A 25,653-nucleotide genomic window follows, 5' to 3' on the forward strand; every position below is an offset into this window, starting at 1 on the left:
TAATCCCAACACTTCAGAAGGCCAAGGTGGGAGGATCACTTGAAACCAGGAGTTCAAAACCAGCCTGAGCAACACAGCAAGATCCCATCTCTACAAAAAATTAAAAGATTAGCCAGGTGTTGTGGCACATGACTGTAGTCCCACTACTAGGGAGGCTGAGGTGGGAGGATCTCTTGACCTCAAGAGGTCAAGGCTGCAGTGAGCCAAGATTGTGCCACTGCATTCCAGCCAGGGCAATAGAGCAAGACCCTGTCTCTTTAAAAAAAAAAAAAAAAAAAAGTTGGCCGGGCACAGTGACTCATGCTTGTAATCCCAGCACTTTGGGAGACCGAGGTGGGTGGATCACTTGAGGCCAGGAGTTCGAGACCAGCCTGACCAACATGGGGAAACCTCGTCTCTACTAAAAACACAAAAAAATTAGCCAGGCATAGTGGTGTGCACCTGTAATCCCAGCTACTTGGGAGGCTGAGGCAGGAGAATCACATGAAACCAGGAGCTGGAGGCTGCAATGAGCCAAGATCACACCATTGCAATCCAGCCTGGGCAACAAGAGCAAAACTCCATCTCAAAAAAAAAAAAAAAAAAAAAAAAAAAAAGTCACACCCAGCTTTGCCTGAATCAGACTTTTTTCTCCTACCCCAATGCTGCCTTTGTGGGTCATCTATTAGCCCCACTCTGCTCCTCACCCCTTTACCACCACCTTCCTAACCAGAATTGGGAATGTAGCTCCTGGTAAGCTCTTTGGCAAAGAAAAGTCTGTCTTCCATGAGCACAACCCACCACAATTGATACATACAAAACTGAGATGCACCACCACTTCCTAGGTTTGGAGCACAGTTTGTTGCAGGGAGCGAAATTCATCATCTGCAACTATGGGCATGAGGCTGGATTTTCTGAAAACCCAAAATGAGACCACAGTGATGAAGTCTCTGCATTTCCCAGAACCCACAGCTCTGGGCACTAGGATGGTATTCCTGCAGTGTAGCATGCCTTAAACCAAAGGATGGTGTGCTCCATCACACCATCAGAAAGACAGTACCTGCAGGGCAGACAATCCCAGCTGAAGTCTCCATAGCTCCTCTAGTAGGCAGAGAGGGCAGCAACTCCATACCTGAGTCATCCGCCTCTACACAGCATCTTCTGCAAGGTTAAGCATACATTCATTGTGCTATAGTTCAATGTTAACCCTTCCCCCTGCACTCATTTCAGGATCTGCCTCTTATCAAAAGCTATGCCAGCTGATTATTATAATGATAAGTATTATGCCATTATAATAACATTATTGTGCTTTTTTCCTGCACTTGACATCTGTTGGCTGATAGGTTTAAACAGTACATAAGCAATAATTATGCAGTGCTCTCTCCTTTCCAACCAAGCCTCTAGTGTGACTCTTAATGTTACATCCAACTGCAATAAATGCCCAGCCCGAGCAGCGGTGGGAAACATGGCTCATCTGGGCTCACCCACCATGCCTCTAGTCACAGTGCCAGAAACAGAGGCTCAACTAGGTCCCTAATTGTTAACATGCTCCCCTGCTCTCCCAGGGATTTGGGGGAAATACCACCCAGCAGGCAATTTATTGTTGAAAACCCCTGCAGGGCTGGAGGAGTTATATATACAGGTCTCAGTACTGCAGAGGGACAAGCAGTACCAAATCACAACAGCACACACCACCACAAGAGAAGAAGCACAGGAAAATGCATTCCTCCACTGGGAGTTCTCAAACAAATGATTTCCAGAGAGTCATTCTGCCTGGTTCCCCACACACAGTTCTTGGCAACTGCTGGTAAAATTGGCAAAAGGGAGAGGAGGGGTAGGGCAGAGGGCTATCTCCAGGCTTCTATTTTGAAGTTGAGAAATCACTAAACTGGCTGCTCAGCCTTCTTTATAGGACGCACCAGAGGCCAGGATAGAGTCTGGAGGCCAAAGCAGAGAAGTCCCACCTCCTGTCAGCCAAAGCCCTTGCATCTACCTTTCACACTGCTGATGACAATCAAGGTAGAAAAAAGATGTGAGATTCTGTAACTGCAAACTATCAATATGACTGAATTACACATTAGCCCTATTAAAGGCAACCCACAGCAAGGCTTCACTAAAAAATGACGTTAAAACAAACCTCGCCAGGGGACCAGGGCTGGCCTGTTTTGTTTTCTACGCTGTAATACACAGTTTTTGTTTTTTTGTTTTTGTTTTTTTTAAGGCAGAGAAGGGGGTGGAAGGTTATTCAAATTTAAAGGAGCAGTAAACACTATAATCTGTGTGCAAGGAGAAAAGGAACATTCAGGAGTGCCAAGTGCAGGCTCTTGGGACATGTGTGGCCGGGCCAGTAGTAGCCCGGGGGGCTTTCTCCTTCAGCCTCAACATGCTGCTCTCATTGTTTGGGAGCAGGCAAGCCAGCAGGGAAGGTCCACGCAGCACAAAGAGGCACTGTTCCCTAGGTCTAAGGAGAAGATTGCCCTCTCAGAAGGAAATTAATATGACGCAACACAGAACGGGCAGGGCCAGTCATCCACAGAAGTCACCTATCTAAGGAGGGGGTTTGAAGAGGTGTTACTCAAGGCATGGACCACATCTGTCTCATTCATCACTATATTCCCAGGGCTAAGCAGGTCCTGGCACACAATGGGTACTTAGCAAATAATGGTGGATTGAATGGTAACCAGAAAGAACCCTTAGCCTGGAAGCCACTGACAAGAGCTAGAATCTAACCGTTCCTATTATAACCTGTGGTAACGAAAGAGCCGTGGATGGCAAAGAATATATAAAGGGAACCTAGAGAATAAAAATGAGTCTATCTCCAGTACCTGGTGCCTTAATAGACTGACAAGTGTATTCTGGTCAGATTACAATATAGCCCTAGAAGGACAAAGTGGGAAGGAGAGAAGGGGAAGAGGGAAGAGTGAGAAACAAGTGAGACAAAACATTTATTGAGTGCTTACCATGTATACATCTGAAAACCCCAGGGGGTTTCACAGATGAGGACACAGGAGCAGGGAGGTTGAGTGGCTCCTCTGAAGTCTCACAGCTGTTACATGGTTTAAATCTGTGTGTATCTGACGATATGACCCAAAAGCTTTCCACCATAATTTGCCTTGGTTTCCTCCAGAGGGGAGCTGGCTTCCCAGCTAACCTCTCCTATAGAGGAGAGAATGCTCTTACATGTCCACATAAATCAACTTAGTCGTCAGGTTTATTGGAGTTAGTTAACTGGAACTGTGACTTGATGGTCTCTGATGAATTTCACATGCCTGAGGCAGGCCCCCAGGAACTGAAACCTGGATGAACTAAGTTTACAGGCCTGCAAAGCTGCACACCACTAAGGCCCTAAGTCATCAGCTGGTACTTCTTTCTAGGGCAAACCGCACTGGCCCGGCACAGGTCAGGTCCGGGTAAGGAAAAAACCTAAGCATGACCTCTACATGCCCCCAAGTTCTCTTCAGAAATTACAAAGAAGCCTTCCCTACTCCATGCTATTTCAGCAATACACAGAATTCTATTTGAAGGCTTTAAATTCTGATTTAAGTAGGACTAACAGAAGTAAAAAGCCAAGGATTTCTGCATGGTCCTTAAAAGCAAATAAGCCTTTCCTCCATGTCCATGGTGCTCCTGCCTCCCTGGAGTTTCCAGAGACCTTCCACACCCATGATGTCAGGTGCAGCAGAGCAGAAAGGGCAAGGTGATTTTGCATATTGTATTCAGAAGAGACCAGAGGTGAGAATCAGCCAGTGCTCCTAATGGAGGTGAATACCCTGGACAAACTCAGAAGCAGCTTAGGTTGTACTAAAAACATTTTCAAGGTTGTCTGTTTATTGCACCTCCTGTATGAGGGCTTTCATCAGTTAAAATGGGTTTTTTCAAAGCACAGGGAAGCTGATGATTCACCCAGGTGCACAACAGCTGCTGAGAAGACCTGTGCAAAGAGGCCACCCGGCAAAGGCAGGCTGTGTATGGTAAGAAGGGTCTCCAAGGAATGCCCTACATGCCAAGCCACATGCTGTCAGGATATTAATCCAAACCCATCTTGCACACTTTATAATGTTTACTCTCTCTGGGATGTGGAGCATTAAATTATATCCAAGGACTACACAAGTCCTTCCAATTCTATTCCACACTTACTTCTTTGCTAAAAAGATTTGTAACATGGAAACAAAGCCCTCTGCCTAATAGCAGCAATAATTCTCCGCAAAGAATAGGAAGCCAGAGTGTCAGTTCAAACTCTCCTAAAAGGTATTGCTCCATTGAAGCTTTAGTTTAGGTTTCTCCAAAAAGTGGAGAAACCTACTACTGATCCCCTTTTTCCAGAGTTGACAGGTCTGTGTAACTAAGCGTCCTGAGAGGAGGGCTCAAACCAAAAGAGGAAAGAGGAATCACCACCACTCCATTCCTGCCCTAACTGCAATGGCCCTGGAAATGGTAAAGAATTCCAAAGAGGACTGCTTCATTGCTACAAGAACTAAGAACAAGGTACATGAATAGGAGACAAAGCTACCTGGATTAGTCACAGCCCTACTCTGGCTGGCAGTATGACCCTAAATGGGTCATTTAGACTCTCTGAGCCTCAATATTTTACCACCATAAAATGGGGATGTTGTGTGGCCAGGCACAGTGGCTCATTCTTGTAATCCCAGCACTTTGGGAGGTCAAGGTGGAAGGATCGCTTGAGGCCAGGAGTTCAAGACCAGCCTCGGAAACATAGCAAAACCCCATCTCTACAAAAAAATTTAAAAAAATTAGCCAGGCATGGTGGCACATGCCTATAGTCCCAGCTCAGGAGGCTGAGGTGGGAGGATATCTTGAGCCCAAGATTTTGAGGCTGCAGTGAGCTACGATCACACCACTGTTACTCCAGCCTGGGTGTGAGTGAGACATTGTCTCTAAAAAAACTACAACTAAAAAATAAATAAATGGGAATGTCATAAGAATCAGATTGAAAACAGTAAAATTTGAAAACAGTAAAATATTGCACACACTTTAGGCCTGACTGTTATTCCAAAGACCCCTGCATGAGAAACCCTAGGACATTTCTAGGGAGCAGAGAGGCCAAGCTGTCACATCTGAGAGGCAGTCTACAGCGATTGGGTCCAGTTGTTTACAGAGAAATCCATACGTCAGGAGTAAAGTGAGGACAGAGTAAAATTTGAAGAGAAGACCACATATGGGTCTGCTCAGCTACATTTAAAAAATAATAATACAGCAGGTCTCCAAATAACATTGCTTCGATCAACATTATTTCCTTATAACACCGATGAGAAAAAAATAATTGTTTCCCAGTCAGGGCCACTGCTTGTGTGGAATCTGCTCATTCTCCCCATGTCTGTGTGGGTTTTCTCCAAGTCCTCAGTCACCTTCCACATCCCGAAGACGTGCCTGTTAGGTTCGTTGGTGTGTATTAAGGGGTCCAGTCTGCAAGAGTATCAGGGTGTGTGAGTGTACCCTGAAATGGGATGGCGTCCTGTCCAAGGCTGGTTCCTGCCTGGCGCCCTGAGCTGCCGGGATGGGCTCTGGCCACCCAAGACCCTGAACTAATTGGGTAGTAATTACCTCACTTGTTTTTATTAATCCTTCTTAAAGGTATGTATAGCTCACATTTATCTCAATTTTTAATATTAGAAGTGTTTTGGTCTTTATTTAGAGGTTGGGTCATGTTTCTGTAACAAGAAATATCCTGTAGGAACTTAACCCTTGTTTATACCAATGAGTCATAGTAAAATTGGTTTTGTATACATTTCACTTAAAGTCACAGTTTCCAAGAACTTATGACCGATGTCAAGTGAGGACTTACTGTATATGCCTATGTTTCAAATTTCAAAAGGCACACAAAGACATATAGTGAAAAGTAAGTCTCCCTCCTCCCCCATTCTCTAGTTACCCAGGGCCTCTCACTAGAGACAAACTGCACTGCTTTCAGTATCTCATGTATTCTTCCCGAGATATTCCTGGGAGCTAATTTCTACTGGAGATGGGGATATCATTTGTGGCAACACTCTCAGACCTAGAAGGTGATGCCAGGCAAGTAAGCACTGCTGGGGCACTTAGGGACTATGAAAAAAATGAGACAGCCAGAGGATAAGATATCACCTTGCAAAACGTTCCATGGAGATGCAGACTTCCTTCTGGCTATTATACTGTTTTGCCCCTTGGCTGACCACAGTCAAGCAGTGATTCTGTACAATGTATTTCCCTTTCAGTTGTATCTGTTCACCCAGAGCACTTTCTCAGAGATGTCATTAACAGAAGTGGCCTCTGGGACCTTATGCTGCACCAGCCTGACCACCAGGCCCTTCAAAGTAGCCAGAAGCAGGAACAACCATCAAACCTGCCTCAGTGGAAGCTGAGCAAAAGGGCAAAAAGTGCAAAAGTTCTTGAGTCACCACATTTCTAGGGACAAAAGTTGCTTTTCACAGCCCAGTGAAATCAGAATATAAGGGAGGATAAAGCCCAGACCATAGATGTTCTACAGGGCCGAACCCAAGAGATTAAGTCACTACCCACAGAAAATCATAGGACACTTTTATCTAAAGATAGGCTTTCACCAAACGCCCTCAAAAGTTTTCAAGCTATGTCCTCCCCTCCCCCACCTTTAGTATTTTACAAGGAATTTAAATGTGTGAAACTCCAGCCTCTACCCAAAGGATACAGATGGGTAGCCTATACGTCAAATCTAGACCACAAATATGCTTCGGTAGTCCCTAGAGATTGTGAATATCTGGCTTCCCATATGACATGAGGAGGCCATATTCACTACAGCCATACTAACCCATGACGATAGGCTGAGTAGCAGCTACCCCTCATGAAGCACATAAGCACTCCGGTTTGACACAGGCCCACCACTCTCTGTTGCCTCTCTGTTCCCAACTTGGCCCTAAAAACATCTGAGTTGGAGACTCCTAGCCAGTGAGTAACACAGGACGCTAAATTGGCAAGTACATCAGCTGACCAAATAGCAGGACTCTTGAATTCATAAACATTTATTGAACACTCTCTATGTGCCAGGACTGTGCTGGGGATTGGATGCATGAAGAGGAATGACAGATGCAGTGTCTGCCCTCTAGGAAGTTCTAATCCAATTGAGTGTATAAGGCTTACTCTAAGGAATCCAATGTTTCAAAAACAAAGGGCTCTGGGAATGGAGCATGTGAATTCACTGTGGCTGGGAATCAAGAAATGCTTCAGGGAAGTAGGATTTCAACAGGATTGTTATCATTTCTTAAGTTTTCATGTGAACATCCATTCAACAACCATTTATAGTATCCATATTACACTCAGCATTATGCTAAGAGACACATAATAAATCACAACCCATATCCTTGAGAAGCTCATATAAAAAGAGACAAACATCATACCATAATAAAAGTGTGCTGAATTCTATAATAAAGGTGTTGCAATGGGGATACAGATGAGGACATATCAGGTAAGGCTCACTGAAGGCGGCAGCTCTGCAGCATAAAGTAAGAGAACTGGCTGGGCGCAGTGGCTCACGCCTGTAATCCCAGCACTTTGGGATGCTGAGGCGGGTGGATCACCAGGTCAGGAGCTCGAGGCCAGCCTGGCCAACATGGTGAAACCCAGTCTCTACTAAAATTACAAAAATTAGCCAGGTGTGGTGGCACATGCCTGTAGTCCCAGCTACTTGGGAGGCTGAAGCAGGAGTATCACTGGAACCCGGGAGGCAGAGGTTGCAATGAGCCAAGATCGTGCCACTCCACTCCAGCCTGGGGCAACAGGGCAAGACTCCATCTCAAAAAAAAAAAAAAAAAAAAAAGTAGGAAACTAAGGAGAGAGTACTCTGGGCAAAAGAACTGGCAGAGACACAAACATGAGGCATACTCAGAGGACCACATGGATCAGTTCATCAGGAGCAAGGGGCACATGTGGGTGATGGTACAGGACATATTAACTAAAATGGTAGGATGGGTATACACTGCAATAGGCTTGGAACACCAAGACAATCTAATACATTTGGAATTTATTCAGGAGCTAGTAGGTGCCATTGAAGGCTTCTGATATGGTTTGAATTTGTGTCCCCACCCAAATCTCATGTCAAATTGTAATCCCCAATATTGGAGGAGGGGCCTAGTGGGAGGTGACTAAATCATAGGGGCGGATTTCCCCCTTGCTGTTTTCACAAAAGTGAGTTCTCACAGGATCTGGCTGTTTAAAAATGTGCAGCATGTCCCCTTTGCTCTCTTTCTCCTGCTCCAAACATGTAAGACGTGCCAGCTTCCCCTTCGCCTTCCGCCATGATGGTAAGTTTCCTGAGGCCTTCCCAGAAGCAGAAGCCTGTACAGCCTGCAGAACCATGAGCTAATTAAACCTTTTCTTTATAAATTACCCATTCTCAGGTATTTGTTTGTAACAGTACGAGAATAGACTAATACAGCTTCCAAGCGTAAGTATTCTCTTATAAGCACAATATATAGGAAGACCCAAAGTGGCAGTAGTATATAGTGTCCTGGAGGAAGCAAAAGCAAGAAATAAGAGGGCGCTTCTGTAATAATTCTGGAGCACAGTCACAGGAAACAGGGGAAGCAACAAAACTAGGAAAAAAGATACTGCAGAGGCTCGCTAAAAAGAAAAAGACAATGGCATTTTCTTGAATGTACTAATTCCTATTGTTTACCAATTCAGATTGGCCTTCCCTCCAAACAGTGAGTTTTTTTACCTTATTTGTTTCATACAGAAAAGGCATGGTCTATAGTCATAGTGCTTGGATTTTTTTAAAAACTCAGCTCGAGATTGAAATAATGGGATTGGCTCCAGGGGCTTTTTCCTCACTCCCTTGCTACATGGAACCAGTTGTACATCTCAAAGGGAGAGACAGTCAACTTGAGCACAAAATCTGGGTCAGTGTATGTGACTGTGCCTCCGTGACTTTGCACAAGGACCAGAAATGAGCATACAAATCAGAGGAAAGCAGTGACAAAAGTCAACATTCCCTTGATGAGCTAATTGCTTCATGTCTGGCTGAAGAGCAGAAAGCAAGGAATAAGGAGAACACACTATCTGAGGGACCAGGCAGGCTCTAGACTAGTCAGCCCTACCCCAATAAAATCCCCACGTCAGAAACTGCCCCCGAAACAGGGCCTGCTGGCTTGAGCACCTGATGAGAGAGAACCTGAGAAAGATAAGCACTAAGCTGAGTAAGGAAGGAGATGGCAGAGAAGCAGCAAAGTTCCTTGCTACTCACAACTTTTAGTTATTCAGCATGAACTACCTACAACTATTGATATAAATAATATATAATACCAACCAACTAAGACAACAATGAGGTGATGGTTAAGATAAAACTTGCTTAGTCAGCATAACCTATCCGGAAACTAAGATGTGGCTCAGAAACTGGAAACTATTGTTGTCAGTAATGATGACAACACAGAGCATTTACATCAGGGGTCCCAAACCCCCAATACTGGTCTGTAGCCTATCAGGAACACATCCAAGGAGGTAAGCAGCGAGTGAGCAAAGCTTCATAAGCTGCTTCCCATCACTTGCATTAACACCTGAGCACCGCCTCCTGTCAGATCAGTGGCAGCATTAGATTCTCATAGGAGCACAAACTCTATTGTAAACTGTGCATGCAAGGGATCTAGGTTGAACACTTCTTATGAGAATCTAATGCCTGATGATCTGTCACTGTCTCCCATCACCCCCAGATGGGACCGTCTAGTTGCAGGAAAACAAGCTCAGGGCTCCCACTAAGTCTACGTTATGGTGAGTTGTATATTTCATTACATACTATAATGTAATAATAATAGAAATAGGTTGGGCATGACGCCTGTAATTGCAGCATTTTGGGAGGCCGAGGCGAGTGGATCACCTGAGGTCAGGAGTTCAAGACCAGCCTGGTCAACATGGTGAAACCTCATCTCTACTAAAAATACAAAAATTAGCGGGTGTGGTGGTGCACATCTGTAATCTCAGCTACTCAGGAAGCTGAGGCAGGAGAATTGCTTGAACCTGGGAGACAGAGGTTGCAGTGAGCCGAGATTGTGCCACTGAACTCCAGCCTGGGTGACAGAATGAGACTCTGTCTCAAAAATAATAATAGAAATAAAGTACACAATAAATATAATGCGCTTGAATCATCCCCAAACCATCCCCCACATCCCCCAGTCCATGGAAAAATAGTCTTCCACGAAACTAGTCCCTAGTGCCAAAAAGGTTGGGGACTGCTGTTTCACATTGTGCCAGAAGAAGCACCATATCTATTCTCTCAATTCTTCTTAAGATAGCTATAAAAATACGTATTACTATTCCCATTCAACAGATCATAAAACTAAGGCTTAGAGAAAATAAGTAACTTACAATCTGACAACTAGTAAGTAGATAGCAGAACGTAAATCCAAGTGAGTCTGACTCCAAAGTGTGTTTAAACCAATCTGACATACACTCATTCCTTCTCTCTTTCTCTTAGAGATGTATTGAAGGTTTGCTTGGATCACCAGATAAGGTCCACTGTTACATCTGGCCTCATTCTTTACAGAAACACATAAGTCTGGCCTGAGCACTATTTGTTTCTAATACGGAGGAAGACTTCAAATTCATTTCCTCTGCGGTAAGAGCAAGAGAAAACACATTTCAACATGAGTAGGAGGAAAAACAGCATGACAGCAAAAATCTTCAACCATGAGGGTATAAAATCATGTACAAGGCAGTAAGTGGAGACAGGGCCTCCTCCTTCCCAGGAGACTTCTAACTGCAAAAGCATCCTGCATCTTACAATGCTTTAAACAATTCTAACAACTTCTATGGCCACCCTTTGTAAGACGCCTAGCTTGTGTCCCAGCTCTAACACTAGAGTCCCACAATTACGTGGGTGGCCTAAAAAGGATCCTACCATTAGGTGGCCCACTTCACTTCTCTGGGGCTCAGTTTTTGTCGTCAGAAAAATAAAAACCTATCAAATACAAAATGGAGGCATTGGGCAGTAACAGAACTAGAAGTGTATCTCCTGACTCTTCACTCATCCACAGTACCACAAACAGCCAGCCCTGATGTTTGCAAGGAAATAAAGATCTCTATAATATCTTCCAGCCCAAAACACAATCATTTTAGACTTTAGCAGCTAGGTCCAAGGATGGAGACTTAACTTCAAGAAAAGTCAAACCCAACTCCCCATGAGTATGAGATGGGGTGTGGGGAAAAACAAGAAGCAACCTTAGGCCAGACACAGTGGCTCACACCTGTAATCCCAGCACTTTGGGAGGCCGGGGTGAGCAGATTACCTGACGTCAGGAGTTCAAGACCAGCCTGGCCAACATGGCAAAACCCCATCTCTACTACAAATACAAAAATTAGCCAGCCATGGTGGCAAGCACCTGTAATCCCAGCTGCTCAGGAGGCTGAGGCACAAGAATCACTTGAACCTGGGAGGCAGAGGTTGCAGTGAGCCAAGATCACACTCACACCTGAGCGACAGTGAGACTCCGTCTCAAAAAAAAAAAAAGCAAGTTTAAATACTTACTTACCAGCTGGCCCCTTAAGTTTCCAATACCCACTATCCACAGCACTCAAAGCATGACCAATCAATGTTGTCTGTATCGATTGTCCTACTTTATGTTATTCCACTGGGCTGAAGCCTGCTAGTTTTCTAAAGTTTGGTAAGATGGCTGCTGTCCCCTTGGGAGCCTCACAGAAATGAGATTATCCCCAGAGGTAAAGAAACGTCCATTTAAAAGTCCACTGGTGCAGCTGGGCGTGGTGGCTCACACTTGTAATCCCAGTGCTCTAGAAGGCCAAGGTAGGGCATCACTTGAGGCCAGGAATTTAAGATCAGCCTGGGCAATGGTGCAAGCAAGACCCTGTCTCTTTAAAAAAAAAAAAAAAAAAGGCCGGGCGCGGTGGCTCACGCTTGTAATCCCAGCACTTTGGGAGGCCGAGGCGGGTGGATCACGAGGTCAGGAGATCGAGACCACGGTGAAACCCCGTCTCTACTAAAAATACAAAAAAATTAGCCGGGCGTGGTGGCGGGCGCCTGTAGTCCCAGCTACTCGGAGAGGCTGAGGCAGGAGAATGGCGTGAACCCGGGAGGCGGAGCTTGCAGTGAGCCGAGATTGCGCCACTGCACTCCAACCTGGGTGACAGAGCGAGACTCCGTCTCAAAAAAAAAAAAAAAAAAAAAAAATTAAATTAGCCAGGCATGGTGGTGCACACCCATGGTCCTAGCTACTTGGGAGGCTGAGGTGGGAGGATCACTTGAGCCCAGGAGTTGGAGGTTGCAATGAGCTATGATCACACCACTACACTCCAGCGTGGGCAACAGAGTGAGACCCTCTTAAAAACGGCCAGGCACAGTGGCTCACACCTGTAATCCTAGCACTTTGGAAGGCCGAGGCCGGCAGATCTCGAGGTCAGGAGTTTGAGACCAGCCTGGCCAACATGGTGAAATCCCATCTCTACTAAAAATACAAAAATTATCCAGGCGTGGTGGCAGGCGCCTATAGTCCCAGCTACTCGGAAGGCTGAGGCAGGAGAATCACTTGAACCTGGGAGGCAGAGGTTGAGGTGAGCCGAGATCACGCCACTGCACTCCAGCCTGGGCAACAGAGCAAGATGCTGTCTCAAAAAAAAAAAAAAAAAAAAAATCCACTGGTGAGTGAGGCATGGTGGTACATGCATGCAATCCCAGCTACTCAGGAGGCTGAGGTGGAAGGATTGCTTGAGCCCAGGAGTTCAAGACCAGCCTGGGCAACATAGCAAGAACCCATCGCAAAAAAAAAAAAAAAAAAAAAAGTCCATTGGCATTAGCTTTCCTCACCAGAACTTTGGGATGTATCTCAGGTTACTCTTCCAGTTTCTAGATCTCTTTCCCATCACAAGACTGAAGGAGCAAACTACTTGCAGAGATGGAAGTAGCCAGATGTGGAGATCAGTTCACTGACCACTTTGATGTTGTTCTGCCAGTGATGATAAGTGGTAACCAAAAGGGATGATCAAGAACTTCCTCAGTCACAACACAGCCTGTGAGCAGACCTCAGAAACATACCCCTCCCCGTTTCTCTGTAGGTGTGAAATGTGAAATGTGACAAGGGCCAAACATCAGACTCTTCCCAAAGGTTCCAATGTCCAGTCTGGGGGCACCTGGGCCAACACAGCAGCCCCAGCTGTGAAGATGGAAGGTCCAAGAGGCACCAGAGAAGCAGATGGTAAATGGACCACCTCAAAATCCAAAGACTGGAAGAAAATTAAAATAAAGAATAAACTTGGCTGGGTGTGGTGGTTCACACTTATAATCCCAGTACTTTGGGAGACCGAGGCAGGAGAAATGCTTGAGCCCAGGAGTTCAAGACCAGCCTGAGCAACACAGTGAGGCTGTCTCCACCAAAAAAAAAAAAAAAAAAAAAAAAAAAAAAACTAGCCAGGTGTCGTGGCACATGCCTGTAGTACCAGCTACTCAGGAGGCTGAGGCAGGAAAATCACTTGAACCCAGGAGGCGGAGGTTGCAGTGAGCCAAGATCGCGCCATTGCACTCCAGCCTGGGCAACGAGCGAAACTCAGTCTCAAAAAAAAAAAAAAAAAAAAAAAGGAAAGGAAACGAAAAAGCTTGTAGTACTAGTTGTTTCTTCTGGATAAAAAACAGGCCTTGATGACTATATTAAAGAAAGAATATCAGATAAGACCATGCATTCTCAATGAGTACAGTATCACCCCAGCAAGGGTGAAAATTGATTCTTGGGGGAAAAAAAGTTAGATATTACAATGGTTTGTGGCCATCCAAAGGGCCACAATACAAAAACAGATACACAGTACATCTGTGGTATTAAAATTCCACTGGGGGTAGCTGGGCACGATGGCTCACGCCTGTAATCTCAGCACTTTGGGAGACTGAGGTGGGCAGATCACTTGAGGCTAGGAGTTCAAGACCAGCCTGGCCAACATGGCAAAACCCCATCTCTACTAAAAACACAAAAATTAGTTGGGCATGGTGGTGGGCGCCTATAATCCCAGTTACTCAGGAGGCTGAAGCACAAGAATCACTTGAACCCAGAAGGCAGAGGCCACAGTGAGCAGAGATCACACCACCACACTCCAGCCTGGGTGACAGAGTGAGACTCCCTCTCAAAAAAAAATTCCATTGGGGAGTAGACAATTAAGGGGAAAAAAGTCTCAAAATATGATAATGAACAAAAGGTTGAAAAATAATTAGATGAACCCAAAGGGTTGAGTCTTAGATAAACCCTAAGGACAGAGTGCTCATTAATTTGTATAATGGTCATGGGTAGGGTACTAACTTGTCCTGGTTTGCCCTGGACTTTCCTGCTTTTGGCACTAAAAGTCCCACATATGGATATCCCTCTGTCCTGGGCAAACTGGCATGGTGGTCCACTCTTCTCGAGAGAGAGATCAATGAAGGCATTCCCATTTCACAAATGAGGTGACACCAAGAAACACAGTGGTTGTCACGGATTCACAGCATTTTAGCGGCATTCCTGAGGCAAGTCTGGCTCTTTCCATTTGTCTAGTCCTATGCTCACAACTCTCTACCCCTGACTTCCACTTTGGCAGAGAATGTTATTCGTGAATTGATTATGCCACTTCCTTCTCAATACCAAAGCCAAGGGCAGTATTAGGAGGATAAAGGCAGACATGGCCAGCCAGCACAACCACACCCTTGTCTTATAGCTGCCTGGTGGAACCTGAAGGAACTACAAGTCCGGCTGAACATAGTTTTGTTGCTACTGGATTCTGGGTAGAAATTTGCAAAAGTAAGAATGCCAGGTGTAAACTCCTCACAAGCTAGGAAAATTCCATGAGGTTCTCCACATGTGTCTGAGCAGCCCGAATCTTTTACAAGGTTTTTGTCCCAAAGATAAACTCAGTTATTGCTTATGCTAGGAATCAGGGGTTACCCAAAGCCTCACCCTGAATGGCAACAGGCTATTCTCCTACTCCCCTACTCAGTAGTGAAATCCTTGGTGAAAGTAAAGGAAGAAAAGAAAAGAGCAGGCTATTCCCTCTTTAGACTACATGTAATTAAAATACAAGGCTCTCTGCTGTAGATGACTAAGGTTTGCAGTTTAAGGCCAACTCAGAAAAGGATAAAGTATTCATCCTTGCTCAGAGAGAAGATTAGCTCCACAGGATGGGTCTCCAAATTGACACCAAATCCACAAGTTAGAGATGGCTGTGCTACAGAGCATGATCCAAGCACCATCTGGAGCCCCCAGAAAAAAATCCCTAGGAATAGCGACCAAGGGACTAGCATTGTAAGAGAGTTCAGATTAGCTCTCCTGAAAAGAGGCTTACTACAAGAGACTGGCAGACAGCCTCTGCGCAAAACTTCACTTAGGAAAGGATAGAAAATGAATGAAGAAAGACAGGGGGAAGCTGAGCAGGTCAGAGTATGAATCCACAAGTATGTGAAAAAGAGAATCCACCTATTTCGAAAAAGGTACAACTTCCTTTAAGAGCCTTTTTTTTTTTTTTCAGACAAGAGTCTCTCGCTCTGTCACCCAGGCTGGAGTGCAATGGCACGATGATCTCGGCTCATTGCAACCTCCGCCTCCTGGCACGATGATCTCGGCTCATTGCAACCTTCGCCTCCTGAGTTCAAGTGATTCTCCTGACTCAGCCTCCCGAGTAGCTGGGATTACAGGCATGCGCCACCACGCCCAGCTAATTTTGTATTTTAGTAGAGACGGGGTTCCTTTCTCTATGTTGGTCAGGCTGGTCTTGAACTCCCGACCTCAGGTGATCCACCCGCCTCAGCCTCCCAAAGTGCTGGAATTACAGGTGTGAGCCACTGCACCCGGCCAGAGACTGTCATGTTCTTTTGAATATTCTCATTAATGGCAAATCTTCATTCTTTGAGGGTGAAAACATTTATTGCATTACTATGTCCCAAGAGCTTTCATGTGTAATACGTCATTTAACCACCCTTCAAAGTAAATATTATTCCCAGTTTTTGGGTTTTTTTTTTGAGACGGAGTCTCACTCTGTCACCCAGGCTGGAGTGCAATGGCATGACCTCGGCTTACTGCAAGCTCCGCCTCCCGGGTTCACGCCATTCTCCTGCCTCAGCCTCCCAAGTAGCTGGGACTACAGGCGCCCGCCACCTTGCCCAGCTAATTTTTTGTATTTTTAGTAGAGACGGGGTTTTACCGTGTTAGCCAGGATGGTCTCGATCTCCTGACCTCATGATCCGCCCACCTTGGGCTCCCAAAGTGCTGGGATTACAGGCGTGAGCCACCATGCCTGGCCCTATTCCCACTGTTATGTAGTGGTACGTTGAGCCCCAGAGGTGAAGTAACTTACCCAAGGTTATGTGGCTAATAAGTGGTAGACTCAGAATTAAAACTCATGTTCACCACCCTCCAAAAATCTGTTATTTCCACTTCAAAAGAACTGTTAACCCATCTGAAGACAAGGCAGGTGACAAGGTTGCTTACCCATGCCATTCGGGGTTAAATATATATAGGCTGTGTGCGGTGGCTCACGCCTGTAATCTCAACATTTTAGGAGGTCAAGAAAGAAGAATCACTTGAGGCCAGGAATTCAAAAACAGCCTAGGCAACACAGCGAGACCCTGTCTCTACAAAAATTAAAATTACAAAATTAGCTGGGCCTGGTGGTGCGCCCCTGTAGTCCCAACTACTCAGGAGGCTTTAGTGAAAGTATTACTTAAGCCCAGGAGTTCAAGGTTGCAGTGAGCTATGATTATGCCACTGCACTCTGGCCTGAGCCACAGTGTGAGACCCCATCTCAAAAATAATAATAATAATACAGTATGGTTTAATATATTAAAGAAACTGATCTCTCACATGGTTCAAAAAGGTCTCTGAAAACAATTCCAGAGGTGGATTTTCAAAACTGCCTTGGACAACAGCCAAATCACTTAGGCATGCCATCCTCAACTCCCACCACCTACACCTGCACACATCACTCTAAAGGAGAACATTCATTGGTGGATTAAGTTCCCACATGTCAGTTATTTTAAAATCCATTTTGTTACCTTTCAGTTTCACTTAATCAGCCTCTTCTCCTGCCAGTGAAACACACCAGGGCTCACAGTTGGCCTCAGTAGAGAATAGCTGGCCTTCAGAAAACAGCAGGGAAGGGAAAGTAAGTGGGAATCAAAGTACTAGGCAACTTTTCATTCCTGGACTGCCACATCCCTACTAACATTTCCATCACCTGTAAAATGGGAGCAGAAAGTCTCTTCTATTGCCAATTTCATTAAAACAACACATGTATTCATGAGCAGATTAAATTCACTAAACAAATGAAAGAAAGGGGAAATAAATGTGGTGTGGTAACACCATCTTAAAAACCCGAGGGCCATGTTCTCAAAACCACAGACCAAGTTCTGACCCATGTTATACAAATATCAATCCCAATATCGTTACACTCTGGCTCCCATCAAAATCCTACCCAATCCCCAAATCTGGCTATACTTTTATCAGGAAAGAAAAAAACTTGGGTGGGGTGAGAGCAGAAAAGACACACATACAACAAAATATCTTTCACAATGTCAAAAAAGAAAACCTGTTTATATGCCAGGCGAGGTGGCTCATGCCTCTCATCCCAGCACTTTGGGAGGCCGAGGCAGACGGATCACCTGAGGTCGGGAGTTCGAGACCAGCCTGATCAACATGGAGAAACCCCATCTCTATTAAAAATAGAAAATTAGCCGGGCACGGTGGCGCACGCCTGTAATCCCAGCTATTCGGGAAGCTAGGGCAGGAGAATCTCTTGAACCTGGGAGGCGGAGGTTGCTGTGAGTTGAATGGCACCATTGCACTCCAGCCTGAGAAACAAGAGGGAAACTCTGCCTCAAAAAAAAAAAAAAAAAAAAAAACCTGTTTATATAAACACATCACTTTCTTCTCTTAGCAAATATGTTTCATTCTCCTCCTGTCTACTTAGTTTGGGTTAACTTAACCCCCGCCCCATCTCTCAGATCAGCTTATGTTTTTATTTAGGTTTACTGAGGTGGGAAAGCCAACTGAACTTTAATCGAAGCCAGGCATTTAAAAATATTAGAAAACTGATCTTACATATATAGATAGTCAAATATTTTTAAAAGACATCAAATGGCATTCTAATTCCTCCGGTGCAAAGAAAGCCTCAGCCTCACAGGTGTTAGCATTTCCTGATTCCTGGCTTTTCCCACTCAGAGCCCCATTCCAGGGGCTCATATGTCAGGTCATTCTCTCCTGACTTCTGAAGCAGGGATTTTCAAAGCCAGGATTCCGGGACCACCTGAATGAGAACCCCCTGGGGTACAGCTTGCCCACGCACCATCTTATCGGAAATCCCAGGGAATGGAGCCCAAGGCTTATGCACAAACCCCCTAGACGACCTGAGAGATAACACTAACCAATGCCTGTAACCTCTAAAGGCAAATTTTCCAGGACAAAGAAAAACAAGCAATAAGAGAGTGACAATAATTCCACATGGGAAAAGACACACGGGTCTCGGAGATCAACACCAAGCCACCCCTTCTTCGGACAGATACGGAAACTTAGGCTGGGAGAATGAAACAGGCAAGGGCACTAAAAACAGGTGTGGGGCCAAAGCCAATCTCGAATTTCCACGGCCTCGTCTCCTGCCAATAAAGAGGTGAATGGAGACACTCTGAGTGGGAAAGATAAGAAAGGTGGGCCTTCGGCAGGGAGCCCCCGGCCCACTTGGACGTCCCGCTTTGGAGACACTAGTGAGGATGTGTGGGTCCCGAGAACATTGCTAGGAAAGCGCCGAGGCCGCCGGCAGGATGAGGCCCAGGAAGCGCCCTGAGCCCCCCGCCCAGCTCCACGGCCGGGCGGCCCTCACCGCCCCTACCTTCGGCTTCCGGCAGCCGAGTGGCAGCCACAACTCCCACAATTCCGGGCGGCCGCGGCGGCGACCAGCTCTCCCTGCGCAAACGCCGCGGCGACCGTCTGAGCCCGTGAGCTGGCAGCTGTTACGCCGCTCGCGGCCTCGCCCAATCGCAGGCCGCCAGAACAGTGCGCGGCGCCCCCTGCCCCGCACCGAGGTGGGAGCCCCGCCCCTAGCCCCGCCCTCTACAGACTCTTGCACGAGCTGCCCCCGTGCCCCCCTCCTTGGGGAGGGAGGGCTGAAGAGATACCTCCACGCCTGCTTCTGCTTCCAGGCTGGAACTGCGAAGTTTTCTGGCTGATTTTCCAACAGTGTAATTTCTTTCTAGCGGAAGGACCCTCAGAAAGCAATCAGAGGGGTACGGAGTAAAAATAAATCAAGTTCTTGTGACTCAGTTTGGGACAGAAGCCGAGAGTCTCCAGCAATAAAATTTCTCGCAAATTCATGCAAAATAGGACACCTTTAAGTCACTCACTTTATATACTTGTGTAGATTTTTTACAAGGACCAGTTATTTTAAAAATAGCATCAGGTGGCCGGGCGCGGTGGCTCACACCTGTAATCCCAGCACTTTGGGAGGCCCAGGCGGGCAGATCACTTGAGGCCAGGAGTTCAAGACCAGTCTGGCCAACACGGTGAAACCCCGTCTCTACTAAATATACAAAAATTAGCCAGGCATGGTGGCGGGCGCCTGTAATCCCAGCTACTTAGGAGGCTGAGGCAGGAGAATCGCTTGAACCCACGAGGCAGAGGTTGCAGTGAGCTAAAATCGTGCCACTACACTCCAGCCTGGGCGACAGAGTGAAACTCTGTCTCAGAATTTAATAAAATAAAATAAAGGTCACTTGAGATTCCGATTTTTTTTTTAAGACAGAATCTGTGTTCCCTAGGCTGGAGTGCAGTGGCACTGAGAGGTGACAGCGTGCTGGCAGTCCTCACAGCCCTCGCTCGCTCTCTGCGCCTCCTCTGCCTGGGCTCCCACCTTGGTGGCACTTGAGGAGCCCTTCAGCCCACCGCTGCACTGTGGGAGCCCCTTTCTGGGCTGGCCAAGGCGGGAGCAGGCCCCCTCAGCTTGCCGGGAGGTGTGGAGGGAGAGGCGCCAGCGGGAACCGGGGTTGTGCGCGGCACTTGTGGGCCAGCTGGAGTTCCGGGTGGGCGTGGGCTTGGCGGGCCCCTCACTCAGAGCAGCCCGCAGGCCCTGCCGGCCCCAGGTAATGAGGGGCTTAGCACCCAGGCCAGCGGCTGCAGAGGGTGTACTGGGTCCCCCAGCAGTGCCAGCCCACCGGCGCTGCGCTCGATTTCTCACCAGGCCTTAGCTGCCTTCCCACGGGGCAGGGCTCGGGACCTGCAGCCCGCCATGCCTGAGCCTCCCACCCCCTCCATGGGCTCCTGTGCAGCCCGAGCCTCCGCAAAGAGCGCCACCCCCTGCTCCACGGCGCCCAGTCCCATTGACCACCCAAGGGCTGAGGAGTGCGAGCGCACGGCGCGGGACTGGCAGGCAGCTCCACCTGCAGCCCTGGTGCAGGATACACTGGGTGAAGCCAGCTGGGATCTTGAGTCTGGTGGAGATGTGGAGAACCTTTATGTCCAGCTCAGGGATTGTAAATACACCAATCAGCACCCTGTGTCTAGCTCGAGGTTTGTGAGTGCACCAATCGGCACTCTGTATTTAGCTGCCCTGGTGGGGCCTTGGAGAACCTTTATGTCTAGCTCAGGGATTGTAAATACACCAATTAGCACCCTGTGTCTAGCTTGAGGTTTATGAGTGCACCAATCAACACTCTGTATCTAGCTGCCCTGGTGGGGCCTTGGAGAACCTTTATGTCTAGCTCAGGGATTATAAATACACCAAACAGTACCCTGTGTCTAGCTCAGGGTCTGTGAATGCACCAGTCGACATTCTGTGTCTAGCTGCTCTGGTGGGGCCTCGGAGAACCTTTGTGTCTAGCTCAAGGATTGTAAATACACCAATCGGCACTCTATCTAGCTCAAGGTTTGCAAACACACCAATCAGCACCCTGTGTCTAGCTCAGGGTTTGTGAGTGCACCAATCGACACTCTGTATCTAGCTGCTCTGGTGGGGCCTTAGAGAACCTTTGTGTCAATACTCTGTATCTAACTGATCTGATGGGGACATGGAACACCTTTATGTCTAGCTCAGGGATGGTAAATGCACCAATCAGTGCCCTGTCAAAACAGACCACTCGGCTCTACCAATCAGCAGGACGTGGGTGGGGCCAGATAAGAGAATAAAAGCAGGCTGCCCGAGCCAGCAGTGGCAACCCGCTGGGGTCCCCTTCCACATTGTGGAAGCTTTGTTCTTTTGCTCTTTGCAATAAATCTTGCTACTGCTCACTCTTTGGGTCCATGCTGCTTTTATGAGCTGTAACACTCCCTGCGAAGGTCTGCAGCTTCACTCCTGAAGCCAGCGAGACCACGAGCCCACCGGGAGGAATGAACAACTCCAGACAGGCTGCCTTAAGAGCTGTAACACTCACCTCGAAGGTCTGCAGCTTCACTCCTGAGCCAGTGAGACCACGAACCCACCAGAAGGAAGAAACTCCGAACACATCCGAACATCAAAAGGAACGAACAAATCCAGATGCGCCACCTTAAGAGCTGTAACACTCACCGCGAGGGTCCGCGGCTTCATTCTTGAAGTCAGTGAGACCAAGAACCCACCAATTCCGGACACAGCACGATCTTGGCTTATCGCAGCCTTGAACTCCCAGGCTCAAGGGATCCTCCCCCTCAGCCTCCAGTAGCTGGGACCACAGGCGCGTGCCACCGTTGCCGGGAATTTTTTTTTTTTTTTTTTTTTTTTTTTTTTACAGACAGGGTCTCGCTATGTTGCCCAGGCTGGTGTCAATGCAGTTGTAATTCTGCTGTACCAGTGAATATCACACTTTCTGTGCTAGGTGCTGCATGTATATTATATTTACTTATAACGTCCTCCGAGCAGAATGGTCATCCGCTTTTGATAAATGGGGAAGCTGACGCTCAAAGAGGCTAAAGGAGTTATACAAAGTCATACAGTCAGGAAGTGGTAGAGCTGGGAGTTAAAGCTAGATTTAGGTGTCTCCAATGTCCTGTTCTCTTTCCACTATTCCACTTTTAGACCTTCCCCTTGGCTAGACATGCTTAACCTGATGAATAAAATGACTGCCCCCTCCTGCCCTCAGAACCCCCACACAGTGATTCCTGGTCATTCATGAGTAAAGAAAACAGTAATCCAGACAGTTACCTCCCCAAATGGCAAGTATTTCCCAATAGCAAACAACCTATTTCTGGACATCCCTTCCCTTTTCCATGTACTCTACAAGCTTCTAGCAGACAATTTACCTTCTTGATTATGTTTACTTCAAGCAGATGGGAAACTGACTTCATAGCCACTGAGCAAACCTTGGTTACTAGCATGGGAAGGGAGAACAAGCCCCTGGGCAGTAGTTCAGTGAATAGTGCCAGTTTATGAGAAAGGTCTAGATAAAACACCTAGGGCTTGATTTGGAAAGAGAACAGCTCACTTTTCCCCTGGAACACCCAGGAGACCAGTGAGAAGAACTGGGCCTAAGAATAATTCTAGCTTATGTCACTGCCTAGTACCACGAGTACAGATAATAAATGTTCAACAAATATCTCATGAGTGATAAATTACAGAATGAACATATAAGTTATAATAAGACTGGCACGAGTTATAAAAAAGATGTTAATAAAGTGCTACAAGAGTAAGAGCCTTAAAAATAGAATAAGCTCAAATCTTATAATAGCATGAATAAATGAATGATTGGGCCAAGGGAACAGTCCAGCTGAACACAGCTGCCAGTGCTCAAAGCGGGGCCTTTCTCCTTGGGACAGATCTAACCAGCTCAGGTATGTGGTAGGAAAGGGATATTCTGTCTCCCACTGCCACCCCAGGCCTGGTCTCCAAACCTTGAAAAGCCCTGCCATGGTCTGAATGTTGGTGTCTCCCCTAAATTCATACATTGGAACCTCATATCCAATGTGATAGTATTAAAAGGTGGTCAGGTTGGGCCCGCCTGTAATCCCAGCACTTTGGTAGGCCGAGGCAGGTGGATCACAAGGTCAAGAGATTGAGACCATCCTACCCAACATGGTGAAACCCCGTCTCTACTAAAAATACAAAAATTAGCTGGGCATGGTGGTGTGCACCTGTAGTCCCAGCTACTCGGGAGGCTGAGGCAGGACAATCACTTGAACCTGGGAGGTGGAGGTTGCAGTGAGCCAATATCACACCACTGCACTCCAGCCTGGCAACAGAGCAAGACTCCATCTCAAAAAAAAATAAAACAAAATAAAAATGGTCAGGTTGACGGGAGCTGCCTTGCCCCTTCTGCCGTGGAAGGACACAGTGATCTCCCCTTCCACCATGTGAAGCAAGGCAGCAAGGCACCATCTTTGAAATAGAGAGCAAGCCCTCACCAGCCCCTAAATCTGTTGGCACCTTGATCTTGGATTTCCCGGTCTGTAGAACAGTGAGCAGTAAATTTCTGTTTGTAAATTACCCAGCCTAAGGTGTTTGTTATAGTAGTCCCAACAGACAAAGACATACCCTGACAGAACTACCTTCTCAGAGGAACTTGCTCTGAATTTGCTCTAAAATCAAGCCTCTTGAGTTGCTGAAGCCAGTGTGCAGGGTTGAACCTAAGCACACAGCCTCTACTTACACGGCCTTAAGCAAGGAGGCCCACTGTAAAGGTGAGAAGTTTGGGTCCAAGTCCAGTGATCACAGTGGGTGCTGGAATTTTGGTAGTCTCCTCTCTTTGTTTTCTTATATAAGAAGTCCTGGAATTGAGCAAAAGTAAGTTTAAAATTTCCTTTTAGGCTGGGCGCGGTGGCTCACGCCTGTCATCTCAGCACTTTGGGACACTGAGGCAGGCGGATCACCTGAGGTCAGGAGTTCAAGACCAGCCTGGTCAATGTGACAAAACCCCGTCTCTACTAAAAAATACAAAAACTAGCAAGCCATGGTGGTGGGCACCTGTAATCCCAGCTACTCAGGAGGCTGAGGCAGGGAGAATTGCTTGAACCTGGGAGGTGAAGGTTATAGTGAGCCAAGATCATGCCACTGCACTCCAACCTGGGCAACAGAGCAAGACTCTACCTCAAAAAAAAAAAAAACCTTTTAAATAAGTAAACAACAGGCTAAAAACCATCTCTCTCTTGCAGTTCTGTTGGAGAGTTTCTAGAATCCCTCTTCCACTCCCCAGAAGAGCAAAGGAAGGCTTGGAAGGGTAGAGAGCCTGAGGAATCACCTTCAACCCGGCCACCATCAATCAAATCAAAGGAAACCACAGCACCTACCCCCAGAGTCCTGGCTAGGTGGAGATTTATAATCAATTTGGCCTTCCTCAACGAGCAGAATATGTTGAGTAGATCATTTCTCCTCTGATCAGCCTTTCTCAATTAATCTCCCACTAGCCTCATACCCTGTTGTGTGAAAGTATTCCTGGCTTCAGGAGTTGGCTCCCTGCTCTCTCTGGATGGGCCTCAAATGTTGAGTGGGGAGCAGGAGCCCTCACTCTGTCTCACCACTGTATTGATCTGCCTCCTCCCCTTGGCCCCTTCCTCTTTGCCTACCCAGCTTTCACCACACAACTCAGATCCTGCTGCCAGGAGTCCCTTCTGGACTGCAGACATTTTATTCACCTGAACATGAGCACCAAGCTACATGCCAGCCATTGGCTGTGGGGGTACAACTGTGAAACAGTCCTACTGGTTCTTATCCTCGAAGAGCTCGGGGTCAAATGAAAGACACAGAAATGTAAACAGATCAAAACAGCCTGGCAAGCACCATTTAACAGAAATATTAACAGGCTAGGTGCAGTGGCTCACGCCTATAATCCTAGCACTTTGGGAGGCCAAGGCAGGCGGATCACTTGAGCTCAGGAGTTCGAGACCAGCCTGGGCAACATGACAAAACCCATCTCTACCAAAAATAAAATAAATAAAATAAAATAATTAGCTGGGCATGGTGGTACATGCCTGTGATCCCAGCTACTAGGGAGGCTGAAGTGGGAGGATCGCTTGAGCCTGGGAGGTGGAGGTTTCAGTGAGCTAAGATTGCACCACTGCACTCTAGCAGTTCACACTGCTGTCTTTTCAGATCCCTTTTGTGAGTAAAGTCCTTTCACATTTATCACCTTGTTTGTTCCAGAAACCTCTGTGAGGTAGGTGGGGCAGATTTATTTTGCAGATAAACAAAAACTCTTCCCACTGAACTCTTCAGAGCTGTGTTGTCCAATATGGTAGCCAATTGCCGCATGTTATTTAGATTTAATTAAAATTAATAAAAGTTAAAATACAGTGTCTTAGTTACACTAGCCACATTTCAAATGCTCAGTCCACTATACTGGACAACAAAGATGATGGAACATTTCTATCAAAAAGCTCTATTGTGGCCAGGCGCAGTGGCTAACAACTGTAATCCCAGCACTTTGGGAGGCCTTGGCAGGCGGATCACCTGAGGTCGGGAGTTTGAGACCAGCCTAACCAACATGGAGAAACCCCCTCTCTACTAAAAATACAAAAATTAGCCGGGCATGGTGGCACATGCCTGTAATCCCAGCTACTCGGGAGGCTGAGGCAGGAGAATCACTTGAACCTGGGAAGCAGAGGTTGCGGCAAGCCGAGATCGCGCCGTTGCACTCCAACCTGGGCAACAAGAGCGAAACTCCATCTCAGAAAAAAAAAAAAAAAAAAAGCTCTATTGTATAACAGCGCTTGAGAGGTCCTGAGAGGCAGTGCTAGGGCAGGGGTGTGAAGCCAGAGCACTCAGCATTCCCAGAAAAGGTAAGTCAAGCGGCCAACATGGAAGAAGCAG

At 46.8% G+C, this 25,653-nt stretch overlaps 1 protein-coding gene across 5 annotated transcripts in view; it reads right to left on the reverse strand.

Annotated features, from left to right (window-relative positions):
- Positions 1-25,653, reverse strand: part of SIL1 (SIL1 nucleotide exchange factor) — a 334,141-nt gene that overhangs the window by 223,988 nt on the left and 84,500 nt on the right. The window contains exons 1-3 of one of the 5 annotated variants that reach the window (XM_032158026.2): positions 18,778-18,888; positions 16,949-17,032; positions 1,040-1,140 (exon numbers count right to left, since the gene is read on the reverse strand). The exons of 1 other annotated variant lie outside the window; for it this stretch is intronic. The gene's annotated coding sequence lies outside the window, so the exon portion shown is untranslated. Of the gene's footprint in view, positions 1-1,039; positions 1,141-16,948; positions 17,033-18,777; positions 18,889-25,653 lie in introns of those variants that run through there. 3 more of the 5 variants (XM_032158025.2, XM_032158027.2, XM_032158024.2) reach the window with 3 other exon arrangements.

The sequence above is a fragment of the Hylobates moloch genome, unplaced genomic scaffold, assembly GCF_009828535.3.
Source record: "Hylobates moloch isolate HMO894 unplaced genomic scaffold, HMol_V3 SCAFFOLD_6, whole genome shotgun sequence".
Classification (NCBI taxonomy): Eukaryota; Metazoa; Chordata; class Mammalia; order Primates; family Hylobatidae; genus Hylobates; species Hylobates moloch.